Genomic DNA, 15,470 nt, shown 5'->3' on the forward strand with positions numbered 1-15,470 from the left:
CTCAAGATTAAGGGCGTTTTTTTTTTTTTTAGATATAATTACTTTCGTCCAATTTAAATGTTATTTTGCACCAGTGGAAGGTCTGACAGTGTATTGGAAGTGCTGGTTTAGTGGTTGTGAAAATATTATTCCGGTCTGTTCATTTGTAAATTGGTTGAGGAGAGATTAAGCTGACAGAAATTATTTGAAATGCATATAAAACATAATCTCTCCATATAATGTTAATTTTTTCTTTCTTTTCTTTTTAAATCTTGAGTTTATGAATGAAATTGGATTTTGTATTTTTCCCTAATTTGTTACAATTTTAAAACTGCAGACACCAGTAGAAAATCCAATTTTATTTGACTTATTTCCACACATTAGCATAAGCAATTCAATTACTGATGGAGGGAAAGTGTCATATTTTGGCTGCATGTCAACTCACGTTCACAAAGTTTTATAAAATGATGATGGTTTTACAGATAAATAAACATTTTAGTGTTATAGCTCCAAAAAAAGAAAGAAGGAAAAAAAGATTGTAGCCTCAGAAACTAATGCTGAGTTCTGATGTGCACAGATGATGACAAATTGTCTCCACATACACACACAGAGAAACTCACCGGCCAGAAAAAAAAGGGGTTGAATTGCCTAGTAAACAGTATCTGCCACTTTTGTTTACAAGAAAAACTGTCATTGTAAATGGAAAATATATATTATTTGTATTTAAATAATTTCAAATAAAATAACTTTTTAAATGATTTTAGATTTTGTTCTTATTTTTCTGCAACTGCATCATCATTTGAAAATACTGGGCTTCATAGACCATAAAACACATATAACACTATAAAATAACTAATATGTTTTATTCCTCTGAAGGTACTTAAAGGGCCTTTGGAGATTAAAAAAAAAAAAAACAATACAGATTTTCCCATCATATTTTCATAACCTAGCCCATTTTAAGGAATATTTGTTAATGATCTGGTAATAAAAGAAAATTCTACAGAAAAAATGTTTTTTGTCTAATGAGGGTTCAGGGTCCAGGCAGGGTCAAGTTAACAAATTAACCTTTAATCGTTTTAATTAAACAAAAAGCTAAGTTTTTTTAATGTGGATTTATGTGAATATAAATCCTTTGTTTTATTTTGGAGGATTAAAAATCTTTTTTATTAATAGATTTTTAAAAAATATATAAATCTAAACTGTAAATAAGTTACTTATAGTTATTTAGAAATAGTTTTATATATATTTTTCACTTAAAATATGTATTTTTGTCATTTTAAAACGATTTTAGCCGATTGTGAAACATTAACAAAAATACTGATCAAACAATAATGTGGACAATAATTAGACTCGCACTACATTGCAAAAGCAACAACTATTCGCTCCGTTCTTGAATATAAATCTGATTTTCGTTGCATGTGTCGTTTGCATTTAAGTAATATGCCGGATTGTGGGCTTTTTTCTTGTTTACCACAAAACACGTAAGCCATGACTTTCATGCTTCATATAGGCTGATTTTGCAGAGCGAAACAAAATCGGTTTTAGTCCCACTGACCTTGTGTGGTGTTGCTATTCCGAACAGGTTGCAATACATATTCAACACCCATATCCAGCATATATTTCTGTTTTCAATCTGATTACCAGTAGCTTTGGGGGAAAAGCGCATAAACAGCGACATAGGCTACTTTTCAAACCATTACCTCTAAAATGAATGAATAACCGAATAAACAGACTTTCAATGAATGCATGAAACAATAATAGAAGAAAGTTTTTTTTTTCATTTTCAAGAAATTTGCGTATAGATCCGAATAAATCCGAAACCCCAATAAACTTTACAAATCCCTGTGAATTGAACTAACAGTTTATTTTTTACGCAAATAAAGGCTAAATATTTGTAATATTTCTCCATGCCTTAATTCACACATGTAGCTACAACTTCTATGTGGGTTGTAAATTTAATATTTCGGGTAAATTAGAATGAAATTAGCATTGCATTTCATAAAAAGATGTGTTTTTTATGAATTAAACTGGTAAACAGTGGGTTTGATATTTGCAATGGAATACAGCAATTGTTGATGTGACACATTAATTTAATACACTGGTTATAATCCTATATTAATTATGAGTCTGTGGACAATATAAAACTCGTAACTTAGACGTTGCACACTGCTTTATTAGAGAAAATATCCGTATCGGAAACACTTTAAAATAGCTCCCAATCCTCTATGGAATTTGACAAACAAGCTTCATGTGGGTTCAAGTGGGTTTGTTCCAAAACCCAAGAACCGAGGAGAGATTTCCAGCTCCAGATACACACACACACACATGCACTATTTATGCAATAGATTTTTGGGGATGCAGTCGGATTTCCTGTGCGGGTGTTTTACTCTACGTCGTTTCGCATAGCTTGGCGAAATATCTATATAAACGTTTCACTATAACGCCCCCGTGCCTTGCCGTTTAATTAGATCCCCGGGGTGCGGATCGGTTTGGCACCGTGTCTGCGTGCAAGAAAAACCGGCTGTTTTTTCGTGTTCCCGGAGCTCTGGCCGCGGTCCTCGCGCGACTTCACTTCTGCACCGGCGGCGCGGGAGGAAAATCGAGCCCGCAGTCCAGCTGCAGCGGTTCGGGAAAATTATTCGGCACGACTCGGACTGGCGACAGTCTACGCTTTGCAGCCGCCGACAAGCTGAGGTAAAGCATTATGGTATCAGCTGCTTTATTCAGGTGGATCATTCCTGATGTCGGTGTCATTCGAGACATGCGAGTTCACTACTGACGCAAATGTGAAATGGCCATTGCGATATTGTCTGACTGGTGATTAATCAACATTATAGGCTGCAATAACTTGCCGTGTGCACGTTTAAAAGAAGATATTGATGTAACATTTGCAGGCATCACCCTGGGATCTTTAACAATCAGATGATTTTAATGGTACGTTGTAATTTTGTGACTTTTGAACTGTAGCATATGCTTACTTGCGTGTTCGTTTGCTTGTTTATTTATTTATTTATAGGCTCAGTTTCCTAATATTAACAACAACAATAATAGTAGGCCTATAATTTAATAGAATATTCATGTTAAATTTTATCTGAAGATCAGCTTTTAGTTTCATCAAGTGGAAAAAAGTTCCAGAAATTAGACAGATTTTTTTAAAACAATTGATATCAAATTGGGAAAATATCCCTTTTCCCTCCTGCTTCATTCATTCATTCATTCATTCATTCATTCATTTATTCAATCTTTTTTTTTTTTTTTGAGAAAATTTCCAAAAAAGACCTTATTGTCTCTCACTGTGCTTGGATTTGATTAGATAGCAAAATTTCAGAGTTTCCTTTAATATTTTTTATAAGGTTATGTTACATTTCATTGCTCTTTCCATATGCAATGTCTGTTTTTATTTCTCCAAAAGAATGTTTGGGTGAAACATTTTAGGTGAATTTTAAGAAAAACAGATCTATTTATATCAAAGTTGCCTGATCAAACTGAACAGTCAACATCTCCTTTGGGTACTGTTGTTTATGTGTACCTGTCCTTTGAGAAAACCTGTCTGTCCCACCTGTGGTGCCTCCTGTTTTGCTGCCACTTTTCCTTAAAGGCACCTAAAAAATAAACACTTTCATTTTCTCACCCCCAGACTATCCAAGATGTATTTGACTTTACTGCTTTTACTGCTGACACTTTGATGGGCAAAAAAAAAAACCCATATGCTTGCAAAATAGCCTTAATACCTGTGGCTCTTGATGATACATTGAGGTCTTCTGAAGCTTACAATCAGCCCGTGATCAGCACTATTAGCTGTATTCAAGCCTCTGTTAGAGTGGAATGTGAGCTGACGCATAATGACATTTGTGCATATAAAGACTTGAGGCCGTTTCACACTGAGCATGACCTGATAATGTGTGGTGAATCACAGACGAACAGTGCTTTCACACTGAGCACGAAATGACTTATCGCCTATGGCAAATTCATGCCTGTATGGGAGGTTTTACAAATGACAACAGTGCAATTGTTTTGGGCAGCCTGCCCACTACGACACTAATCCTGATCTTCTATTCTTTTCCTTGTCATTTTCCCCCTATTATTTGACTTTAACCCCATCCACTGCACAATACACATCAGTGAATTAAGAAACAGCAGAGGCCTGTTACATGAACAATCTACAAGGTTAGTTGAACAATTGAAGTGAAGTTGAACAATCTACAAGTGAGGTTGAACAATCTACAGGTTAACAAAATCAAAGAAATCAAACCTGGTTAAGATCAAGTTAAGTAGATTCACATTCACATACATTTTCTGTTTAATCCATAATTTGTGATGAACTCTGGACCACATGCCGCTGAAAGTGTCATGTAGCGTAAACAGCCAATAACATGACACATAAGACAGCTAGTTTGGGTCACCAATTGAAGCAATCTCTGTTGAAGATTCAGAGATATCACTATCAGAAATATGAGTTTAAATGCACAATAAACACTAATGCTGATGCAGCAAAAATTTGAGAAGAAATTAAAATTAAGGAAAATAATACATCAGTGCAAATCAATCAACTCATTTGTTTTTAATATACTTTACAGCAAATTTATTACTATGTAAATGTTTAAATATAAATTTTAATTGTAAAGCTAGAACTAAATAATTTTAAATTCAAAATTATTTGTATATATATTATTCAAGTATAACAATAATAAAATAATAAATAATGAATAAATTATTTGCAACAAAACACAATTTTGACTCCTCAATGCCTTTAGCGTGAATACGCTTGTTGAGTCTGACGTCCCACAACGCAGCTTTCAGGTTCAAGCACTCAGTTGAACTGTACGGGGAGCACTGTAATACTTTTCAAAATCATGATCACAATATATATGTACATACATGCCTTATATCAGATGGCCAGAAAGTGATACATTTTGTCACACCATTATTTGCACCATGATTTTGAAAGAGATTCACTTTAATGTTTGATAAAGCTAAAAAGTAATCATAAATGACAATTTTCTCATTTCAAATGAGTAGCGGCTTGGTCCCGCAAACAGTATTCCATACGTCAGCACTTAACAAGTGGATTACTTTTTATTTGGAGCAAAAAAAGACACTTGGGGACTAGAGGCTTTATTGCATCAGATATACACTCACCGGCCATTTTATTAGGTACACCTTACCAGTACTAGGTTGGACCACTTTTGCCATCAGAACTGCCTTAATCCTTCATGGCATAGATTCAACAAGGTACTGGAAATATTTCTCAGAGATTTTGGTCCATATTGACATGATAGCATCATGCAGTTGCTGCAGATTTGTCGGCTGCACATCCATAATACGACTCTCCCGTTTATTGGATTGAGATCTGATGACTGTGGAAGGCATTTTAGTACAGTTAACTCACTGTCATGTTCAAGAAACCAGTCTGAGATAATTCACGCGTTGACAAGGTGCATATCCCAGTGCATCTTGACCATGTCTACATGCCTAAATGCATTGAGTTGCTGCCATGTGATTGGCTGCTTAGAAATGTGTGTTAACGAGCAGTTAGACAGGTGTACCTAATAAAGTGGCCGGTGGTGAGTGTATACTGTATGTCACTTTTCGCACAGCTGATCAGTCCAGTTTTGCTTCAGAGCAGATTAACTGTTTAGCATTGTTATTATGGTAATGAAACCTGAAGAAAACCAACACACCTTCTTAAGCCCAAAAACTTTACTAAATTTGATTAAACTCTACACAAACTTACCAAAGCAAAAATCCAAGTCCATCGCAGAGAAGCTGCAGTAACATGGAATTTCATAACACAAACTAGTTTTTAGCACTGCTTTCTGTTCAATAGTGCCATCCAATACATTGCAGGGCAGCTTGAACAAAAAAAAATCTTACTTTGTCATGTCGTGATTGATTGTGCATGGTGAGAATTGCTCCATTGTCACCACACCATAAACTTGCTCTGTGTGAAAAAGCCTTTATATGAGCTGACTCTGTTTGTTGACATTGTTTGTTTGGATTAAAGGTATTTGCGTTTTCTAGTTGATTGTTTCCCTTTCTAAGACCTTAGTGTACCGCCAGAAGTTGTTTTTGCCTATGTATTTTTAAATGTTTTTTTCTCAAAGTTGCCAGTAGACATTGAATCTTTATTTTATAATTCTCCAAGGAACACCGTTTGAGTAAAGTCCCCATGAAATCAATATATATATATATATATATATATATATATATATATATATATATATATATATATATATATATATATATATATATATATATATATATATAAGCACTTTGGTCAACATCTGTTGTTTTTAAATGTGCTCTATAAATAAAGCAAAAATATATATATCATATCATATATATATTAGATGTTAGTATCAGTATATTATTCTTAACGTTATGTATAAATCTAGTGTGCTTCAAAACTGACAACAGTCACATAAAGAGATGTAAACATCCAAAGCTTGCAGTTCCGTCTTGTCACTTGTTTGTCACTAAATGGATCCAATAAAAATGAATGTGACTATAGACTTTTAGTAATAAAGGTACAAAATCTGTCACTGGGGCAGTACCTTTTTTAAAAAGTGCTTTTTTTGTTACCAACAGCTAACTCCCAACTCCTTAAAGGTGCATATTAATACCTAAAACGTACAAATCTGTACCGTGTAGCACCATACATGTACAAAAGTGAACCTTAAAGGTACTAATGTGCAGCTGTAAAGTAAAAAAATGTACCTTTTGAAAAGACACCGACCCATTGACCACTTTTGTACCTTGATTTTATTGATTCATTTATTCATTCATTCGGCTTAGTCCTTTTATTCATCAGGGGTCAACACAACGGAATGAACCACCAACTTATCCAGCATATGTTTTACACAGTGGATGCCCTTCCACCGGCTGCTTATCACTGGGAAACACCCAAAAAAAAACTCATTCACACACATACACCATGGACAACGTAGTTCATTCAATTTACCTATAGTGCATATCTTTGGACTGTGGTGAGCACCCAGAGGAAACACACGCAAACAGGGGGAGAACATGCAAACTCCACATATAAATGCCAACTTGTGCAGCCGGGACTCGAACCAGCGACCTTCTTGCTGTGAGGCGACAGTGCTACTGCTAACCACTGAGCCCCCATGACCCCCACCTTTTTTTCTGAAAGTGTAATTCAGTTTCTCATCTTCTGACCGATCAAATGCTCTCTAGTATCTATCATGTCCCGCCCTCTTCAAGATGCTATTGATTTATCCACATGAGCTCAACCACGCTCAGTGGCAGAGCTGTAAAAAAAAGAGGAGCTACTCTATATCCCACCCTATCTTCATATTTCAGTTAAATTTAGTGACGCATACAACAAAAATTCACATTTCACAAGTACATCACAGGGCCTTTAAAATGTCTTTAATGTTCTGATGAAGAAGAAAAAAAATCACCTTGAATGGCCTGAGTGTGAGTAGAACAACAAGAAATTGTTTCTTTTTTTCAGCGTGGAGGCGATAGAAAGCTGATTACAATTTTGTTAAAAATGCTTTTAGAAGCTTTTTTTTTTTTGCTATAACAAATAGCTTAATGTTTTGCCAGAGCCATTTAAGGGACAGAATGTCTTGATTAAACTTCAATAACATGAAACTAGATTTCAACAGTCTTCATTTTGGGATAATCATTAATCCCAAAGTAATGTTTTTTGGAAAAAGGCAGCTTCAGAGATTAAGCACGCTTGAAATCTCTTGTGAAGGTCTCTTTCCCCCTTGACACCCACCCATCCACACACACGCAATGCAGTGGTGTGTGTATTAACAGACCCTCAGGCGCTGTGACAGAGTGAATAAATGGATACAAGCATTCTTTATTATCGAACCAAATAAGCCACTAGAGATTGACTGTGCTAAGGTGTGTTTGGTTACAAGGTTAGAAATACACCACAGTCTCACACACACACACACACACAGCTCTTCAGGGTCATGCAATATCAGCCCTTTTTACTCTGTGTGCTATGGTTTGTGTGAAAATACCGCCGCATGATAGATAAATAATTTTGTGTTGACCTTGTGCCGAGGCGTCGGAGATCCCAGCTGGATATCGTAGAGCTCCACACATTGTACTTTCAAATTCACACTCATTCCTGGCCGGAAAATGGACCTGAAATAAGACTTGATTGTGGAGTAATTGGGCAAAAAGTGGCTAATCTTTTCTTGTGGTCGACAGAGTGCCTTTTGCGAGCGCCGATACGAGCTCAGCAATTTTCTGAAGTGATTCTTGAGAGTATGATTACGATTGTGATATTGCTGGTTTGAAATTTCAGAAGATCCTGAAGGTCGTTTTTAGCTGATCCTCGACATGAACTCTCTTATTTTTATGTCTGTTAACAAGACCTTCCGTTCATCACCTGACCGTTTGTTATTATCATTGTTAGACACTCCACATTTCTGATTGCGTTACTCTCCTAGATTTTTATGAAATTGTTTCTGAGTGGTACTTTCGTATGCGCTTTTCTTCTAAATTTGGCCTTCAGCTCCATCTCTCCACCTCCTGTATTTAACTGAGATATTCAAATATGTCTCCTGTTGTGAAAACCCATACAGTAACATTTAAAAGAAAGTGTATTTGAAAATCAGCTACTGGATGCTGGCCAAAATGAAATTCAGGCCTCTTGTTTTGCTGACTCAACATATTGTCAATGATAGACTTCTGGGTTCTTCATAGTCAGAGGGAAGAGCTTGTTGATGCGTTCTTGTGACAAATTTAAAGGGTCTGTTAAATTAATCACATGCATGTTTTTTAAATGTTGTCAATTGTTTTGAATATTTATGTACTTTTTTGTTGTTGTTTAGGCTTATATTACTGTACTCAGCATATACAAGTGCACCCCACACAAATCTTTTCATATTTCTATAAATCTATCTATTCATATTTTTAATAGGATGCTATACAATATTTTATATGTGCATATATATTAGATTAGTTATGAGGCCAAATCTGGAACTTCTCTAACAAAATAACTTTCGATAACAGTCCAAAAGCTAGTACAGCCAAATGTATATGTTATAGAAAAATATTAAATATAAATTTTTAAAAGAGGAAAAATCAAGAGAAGCAAAAAAAAAAAAAAAAAAGGAAAAATTTAGATGAAATTTTGTAGGTTGTAATTTTTTTTTTGCAATATTTTGCTTGAATTTAATTGTATTATCTTTCGATTTCTAAATATGTTTGGTGACTAAAATATTATTTGAATAAATTTAGAGACAATTCAATTCAATTCACCTTTATTTGTATAGCGTCTTTACAAGGTAGATTGTGTCAAAGCAGCTTCACATAAAAGATCATAGTAAATTGAAACAATGAATTCAGTCCAGTTTTCAGAGTTTAAGTTCAGTTTAGTTTAGCTCAGTTCAGTGTGGTTTAATAATCACTACTGCGAATCCAAACACTGGAGAGCAATCCATCGATGCGCAGCTCTACAGATCCCGAACCATGCAAGCCAGTGGCGACAGCGGCAAGGAAAAAACTTTACCAATCTTCACCAATGCAGTCTAGGCGCCGGAGGCTTGAAGCTGGACCTCAGTGAAGACTGTTCTGTCCCTGGAGCGTCACAGGAATCAGTCTCATGCTCTCCACTCCTCTATGACCACCACCGCAGCTGCTCAGAATATGGCCTGGTCCAGGATATGGAAACCTTGGGATCATCTCGTCGCTGGTCTTGGATCGAATCGGTGGCGCTGCATAGTCTGAGGGCCTTGGGATGAGTATCCCCAGGTGGAAATAGAGAATAAAGAGAATAATTAGCGTAGCTGCTGTTCATAGTGTATAAAAACAAGATGCAGAAACCTGTGTGGAGCACATTCAAGTATCATACCGCTAAGTGATGCACTGAGTTTATGCTTTAGTAAAAAGATAGGTCTTTAATCTAGTTTTGAATTGGGAAGTACATCTGAGCCTCGGACATTATCAGGAAGGCTAGAGTTTAGGAGCCATAAATGAGAAGGCTCGACTTCCTTTACTCGAGTTTGCTATTCTAGGTACTACCAGAAGCCCTGAGTTTTGAGATCTTAAAGAGCGAGTTGGATTGTAGCGAGAAAGAAGGTTGGTTAGATAAACAGGAGCTGGATCGTTTAAAGCTAAAGAAACTCAAATCGGTTTTGAACAACAAAAGGATTAGTAAATGATGACAGATTTTTCATTCTTGGGAAAACTATCCCTTAAACAAGACATCGTCAGGAATGAAGTCATAAAATATATGAAAAGCTGTAATTAATAAAAGAAAAATACTATATGTGATTTAAAGCAGAACAATAGTTTACAAGGTTAAACATCAATATTCATTTGGGATTTTATTTTATTTATTAACTTAAATTTTTCAGTTTACAGTAGTTGCGCTTTGTTAAATGATAGTTTTCTGCTGATTATTTTCATGTTATGGTAAAAGTTCTATTCAGTATATACATTTTATTTGGTTTTGTGTAAGTGTAAACTTTCAATGAAATAAAACAATTAATTACAATGAATTTAAATGTGATTTATAATAAAATTATACGTAATTTTAATTTACTGTATGAAAAATCTTTATGAAAATACTGTATGAAAAGTCTTTAATTAATTATGAGATTTGCATTAAATTATGACAAAGGTGATTAAAACTACAGTATGTGAACGAAACAAAATGAAAAGGAGCATTAAACAACTGGATGGAACAATGGAATAATGGATACAATGGAACAATAAGCATCTTAATTAAAAGACCACTCAATATAAGAAATTATATTGCTTTTTAGGCCTCTGAAAGAAAAACTTTTCATCGTACTTTAGTATGACGATTTAAAATTATTCTTTTTTTTTGCGCACCTCAAAGCACTTTAACATTTCACATTTCAGAATTATAATTGTGTGTGTGTGTGTGTGTGTGTGTGTGTGTGTGTGTGTGTGTGTGTGTTGAATGTGACTCAAGAGAGTCAGTTTGTATTTGTCCTGAGCACATGTGAATTTTAATGTTGTAATTGTGAATGTACCTGTGTCTCTTATTCTGTCTTTTGCTGCTGTAGTAATTTCTCAAGGGGAGCCTGAGCGTCTCTCGGCCTGTAGAGCACAAGGGCAAATACGGATAAATATGATAAAATATGGATGAATGCTAATAAAGCACCGGCCAAGTGTGGCCCTCTCTAAAAGGATTATCTGGAAGGGCAGACATTATTACAGGGGCAGCTGCTGGTCTGCGGCCAGAGAAAAGCATGCAAACCTCTGCATCCAGATTACTCATCTCTGCCTTTTTTATTATAATAACAGGTTTACTGTAGTCACAGTGAAACATTTATCTTTTGAACAAGTTTGATAGGACATGTAATCCGACTGTCAGGGTATGATCTGACTTTATTGTAAGAGCTGCTGTTGACATCAATCTAGTATTCTGATATACTAACACAGTATAGATCAAGTATTGCTATATTCAGTAGTATAAACTACACTATCTGTCCGTCCGTCCGTCCGTCCGTCTGTCTGTCTGTCCATCCGTCTGCCATCCATCCCTTCATCCATCCATCCATCCATCCATCTATCCATCTATCCATCCGTCTTTCTATCTATCTGTCTATTCATCCATCATTTTATCTATCCATCTGTCTGTTTGTCCGTCCGTCCACATATCTATTTACCCACCTACCTACTAGTGAAACAAACGCTTTCAACTGCAACTTTGTTTGGAGGTTATTCCATGCAAAAAGTGCTGCATGCAGTATTTAAAAGCCTGTTTCCTATTTCAGTATACACCACTGATACAGACTCCAGAGACAGAAGGCTATAGTTACAGGCTATAGTTTTTTTTCTTACAAATATAAGTTTGGAGATATGAGGGTAGTTAACCCAGAATAGTTTTATAAACAAAGATATTCCAATGCTTGAGCCTACGAGTAGACAAAGCAGACCATCCTAACCCAGTGTACAACACACAATGATGAGTGAGAGATTTAATATTTGTTATAAACCTCAGTGCACCATGGTAAACAGTGTCTAAAGCACTCTGAGAAGATGCATGCATATTGTTAAAATTAAAGTTAATATTATTTATTACTACTACTATTACTACTACTATCAGATATGAGAAAACACAGTATTTTTATACAAATATTTAAAGAAATACAGCTATTAGAAAAAATGACTACTCAAATAATGTCCGTTTCTCTGAATTTGACATTTTTATTGAATTTTTTTCATTATTTTTATTCTTTAAACTAATGTACCGTATTCCAAATTTAAAATGATTATTTTAGCAAAAAAGACAATTTGTCAAAATAACATAAAGAAGCCACACTTCAGACATGTTTCTATTAACTTGTAGACAGCACAATGGCAATGCTTCACCTTAAAAGAGTTAAGAAATTATTATTTGCTTGAGCACGATGTTCGATCACAACAAATAATAAGAAATTTTTTTTGGCACAAAAAATAGCTCTTAATGACAAAACTAGGAGAAAACAAGCATTTCATGAGCTTGAGATATGGAATCACATTTACACAGAGGAGAAGAACAAATTTTATTTATATTTAAAAACTGATTTTGCTTTTTAACATTCACCAACATAGTCTATATATTGACACGATTCAGAGCTACTTTTGATTCATTCACGATGGATTCAAATTCCTCTTTTTTTTTTTTGGATTCTATTATAACTTCCATTTTATGAATGGAATCTTTGATTCAATCTGCATTTTCCGCATCACAGAATTCATAGGGCCCAATTAGGAATGGTATATTATTAGCGCTCAACCCCCTGGTGAAATGGCTTCCATCGCCCATCGGTCACTGTTTACAACCCTTTGTTATTCTTCTCCACAGTGTTTCCCAGGAGTTATCTCACTTACAGCACATTCAAAGACCAGCAACCACATCGATTTGGCTGTTAAATTAAAATGAGTAATGGAGGGGCCGGAAAAAGTAAAATCAAAGAAATTGTAGCTCTGTTTGTTTGTGCAATCGATTTAAGCAACCAGCTATTTTAAACATGCAATGCACTGTAATACGCTATTAAATGCTGCAATACTTGGCTGAATATTTCGCACAGAATTAACAGGGATTTGACTTTTTCCATTGGACGCACACTCTAATGTTTCCCCTTACAGGAAAACGTCTAATCAAAACCATCTGAGTAAAAGAGTTCACGATTCATTCAATTATAACCCAATCTCCTTATGCAGGATTGTTTCATAAATGCATCAATAAAACCACAAATGGCACTAACCAGTAAACCGGTTTAGAATATGGCACTTTTTTTAACTACATCTGAATGGAAAAACCTTATGTGCAATGAATGTTTTAAATGCTTCATTTTTCTTTTAAGACTATAAGGAAATGGCTCAAAGAATGCTGGAATTAGAATATTCTGGATTTGTTTGCTGAAAAGTCTTCTATTCTCCTCCTAGTCCAATTTCTATTCCAAACAAAAGCTCTATTGTTTGACGCAGCTGGATAATTTGAATCTTTCTCTCCGCCCCCATTATTATTATGATTAATTTTCTGCTGGTCAGTGGAAGCCATTCAGTGTTCCAATTTAACTTTTTGGTTTTCATGCTGCACATTTTGTTTTGACGCTGAGAGGAATGGAAATGGTTATTTGTGGTTATGATGAACTGGAATTTGAGAGACTTTCATATACAGAGCAGAGCTTGTCGGAGTTTGAAAGACTCTATTTGCAAATATTTGACATTTCGACTAAAGTTTTTGAAGAATAAGTACAGAATATGCACTGCTGCATTGTCACCACATTTCTTAGTTTGTGTACAAACTGGAAATTGACACATCGGTAACTCTTTAGATTAGGTCATAATTCATGCTATTAACTAATTATTATCTGCATAATATTAAGATATGAACTGTTCATTAGCTGTTATAAAGTATGATCTTATTCTGCATGTCCAATCCTCCTCAAAACCCAAACCCAACTTCTGCCTTACTAACAGTTAATAAACAGCTGATTGGTGGTTTACTAAGCTAGTAATATTAGTTAAAGGTTTGTTCATACCATGAATTGTGACCTAAACTAAAGTGTTACCGATGCGTCTTGTACTAAGTGAAGTTTATTTATAAACTAATTTCGAGAGGATTACGTGCTTATGATTGCTTGCAGCCGGCCCGGCATTATTCAATTTATGATTCACAAACCAGACAACTCCTAAGCTACCACATACCACAGTCATCTTCGTTTTGAAGAATCCCCCATTCCACCCCTACTCCTCCTCCTTTCCTAGATGGGTGGCACAGTGGCCCAGTGGTTAGCACTGTTGCCTCACAGCAAGAACATCTTTAGTTATAGTCATTACCAAGCCAGCCAACGTTTCTGCATGGCGTTTGCACGTTCTCCTCGAGCTCGCATGGGTTTCTCCCGGGCCCCCCGGTTTCCTCCCACCGCTCAAAAACATGCAACTTAAGTTAACTGACTAATCCAAATCGGCACCATAGCATACATGGTAAGTGGTTATCTCTTAAGAGCAATCCCTATCTGTTTATTAGCTACTACAGCACGAGTTCTACCTGAGCTCAAACTCCTCTCTCGCCTTGCAAAATGGGAGGGAGCCCCAGGCTCGAGGATCTTATAAGCTCAGGGCTCTCTCCTGGGACAGCATGCCAAACAAGCTTTATAATCAATTAAGTGCTTGTTGTCCTCAAAGTTCTATCTAACACTCAAGCATAAAAAAAATAAAATAAAAAAAACTGTGAATCAAGAAATATGGAGCCTGTTAATTAATGGATATATTTTTCAGCTAAAAACCAAAACTGTTTAGTTGACATCGCTCTTTAAATTATCTTCTGTTGTGTTCAGCAGAAAACAAAAAATGGAATGGCATAATTGTGAAATTTGATTGCAGAATTTTTTTGGTGGACTATACCTTTAATCATCACCAACAATAAGTTCTTTTTTTTTTTTTAAATCCTTGTGTCCCAATTGTCGTTTCTCTGGCATTGCATGTGCTTTTCGTGTTTATATGCTTAGCTAAACACAAAATAACATCATATATCAACTTTATTGTCCACTTATGGTGATTCTTTCGAATCGGGAACTATAATTAAGAACAAAAAGCTATGAAGGGGCTTTGGAGGATGCATTTCTTTTTCATTGGTTTTACGGTTTTAGTGTCCTCCAAATTCTATCCCTGTGAAACATTCTGTTGCGGTTGTCGACGTTTCTGGAAGATAAAGCACAGAACATAAAATGAGACATTATGACTGACTCAGTGCTGCAAGTGACTTCATCCCACAGGGGACATGCAGAGCTTTGCAGTGGAGAAGCTCTGTTTACATTGCATGTGTGGTGGTGTTTATGTGTTTAACATCCTGACCACTTTGGGTCATCTTTACTTTGAAGAAGCATTGCATCACCTCTCGGCTGAATATCAATCTGAATACCCACCCAGTGCTTGGGTCAGGAATGGCTGCCAAGAAATATTCCTTTGCCAAACAAAGCACTTGGTCTGATCTTTTATTCTGCTGACAAAGATGCCTGAGAAGCTCTAATGCA

At 35.6% G+C, this 15,470-nt stretch overlaps 1 protein-coding gene across 2 annotated transcripts in view; it reads left to right on the plus strand.

Annotated features, from left to right (window-relative positions):
- The first annotated feature begins 2,342 nt into the window (after nucleotides 1-2,342).
- The window catches only part of scml4 (Scm polycomb group protein like 4), a 55,855-nt gene continuing 42,727 nt past the window's right edge, over nucleotides 2,343-15,470 (plus strand). For both annotated transcript variants that reach the window (XM_087298366.1, XM_087298365.1), the window contains exon 1: nucleotides 2,343-2,673. The gene's annotated coding sequence lies outside the window, so the exon portion shown is untranslated. The remainder of the gene's footprint in view (nucleotides 2,674-15,470) is intronic.

This window comes from Danio rerio, chromosome 20, assembly GCF_052040795.2.
Source record: "Danio rerio strain M-AB ecotype USA chromosome 20, GRCz13ab, whole genome shotgun sequence".
Taxonomy (NCBI): Eukaryota; Metazoa; Chordata; class Actinopteri; order Cypriniformes; family Danionidae; genus Danio; species Danio rerio.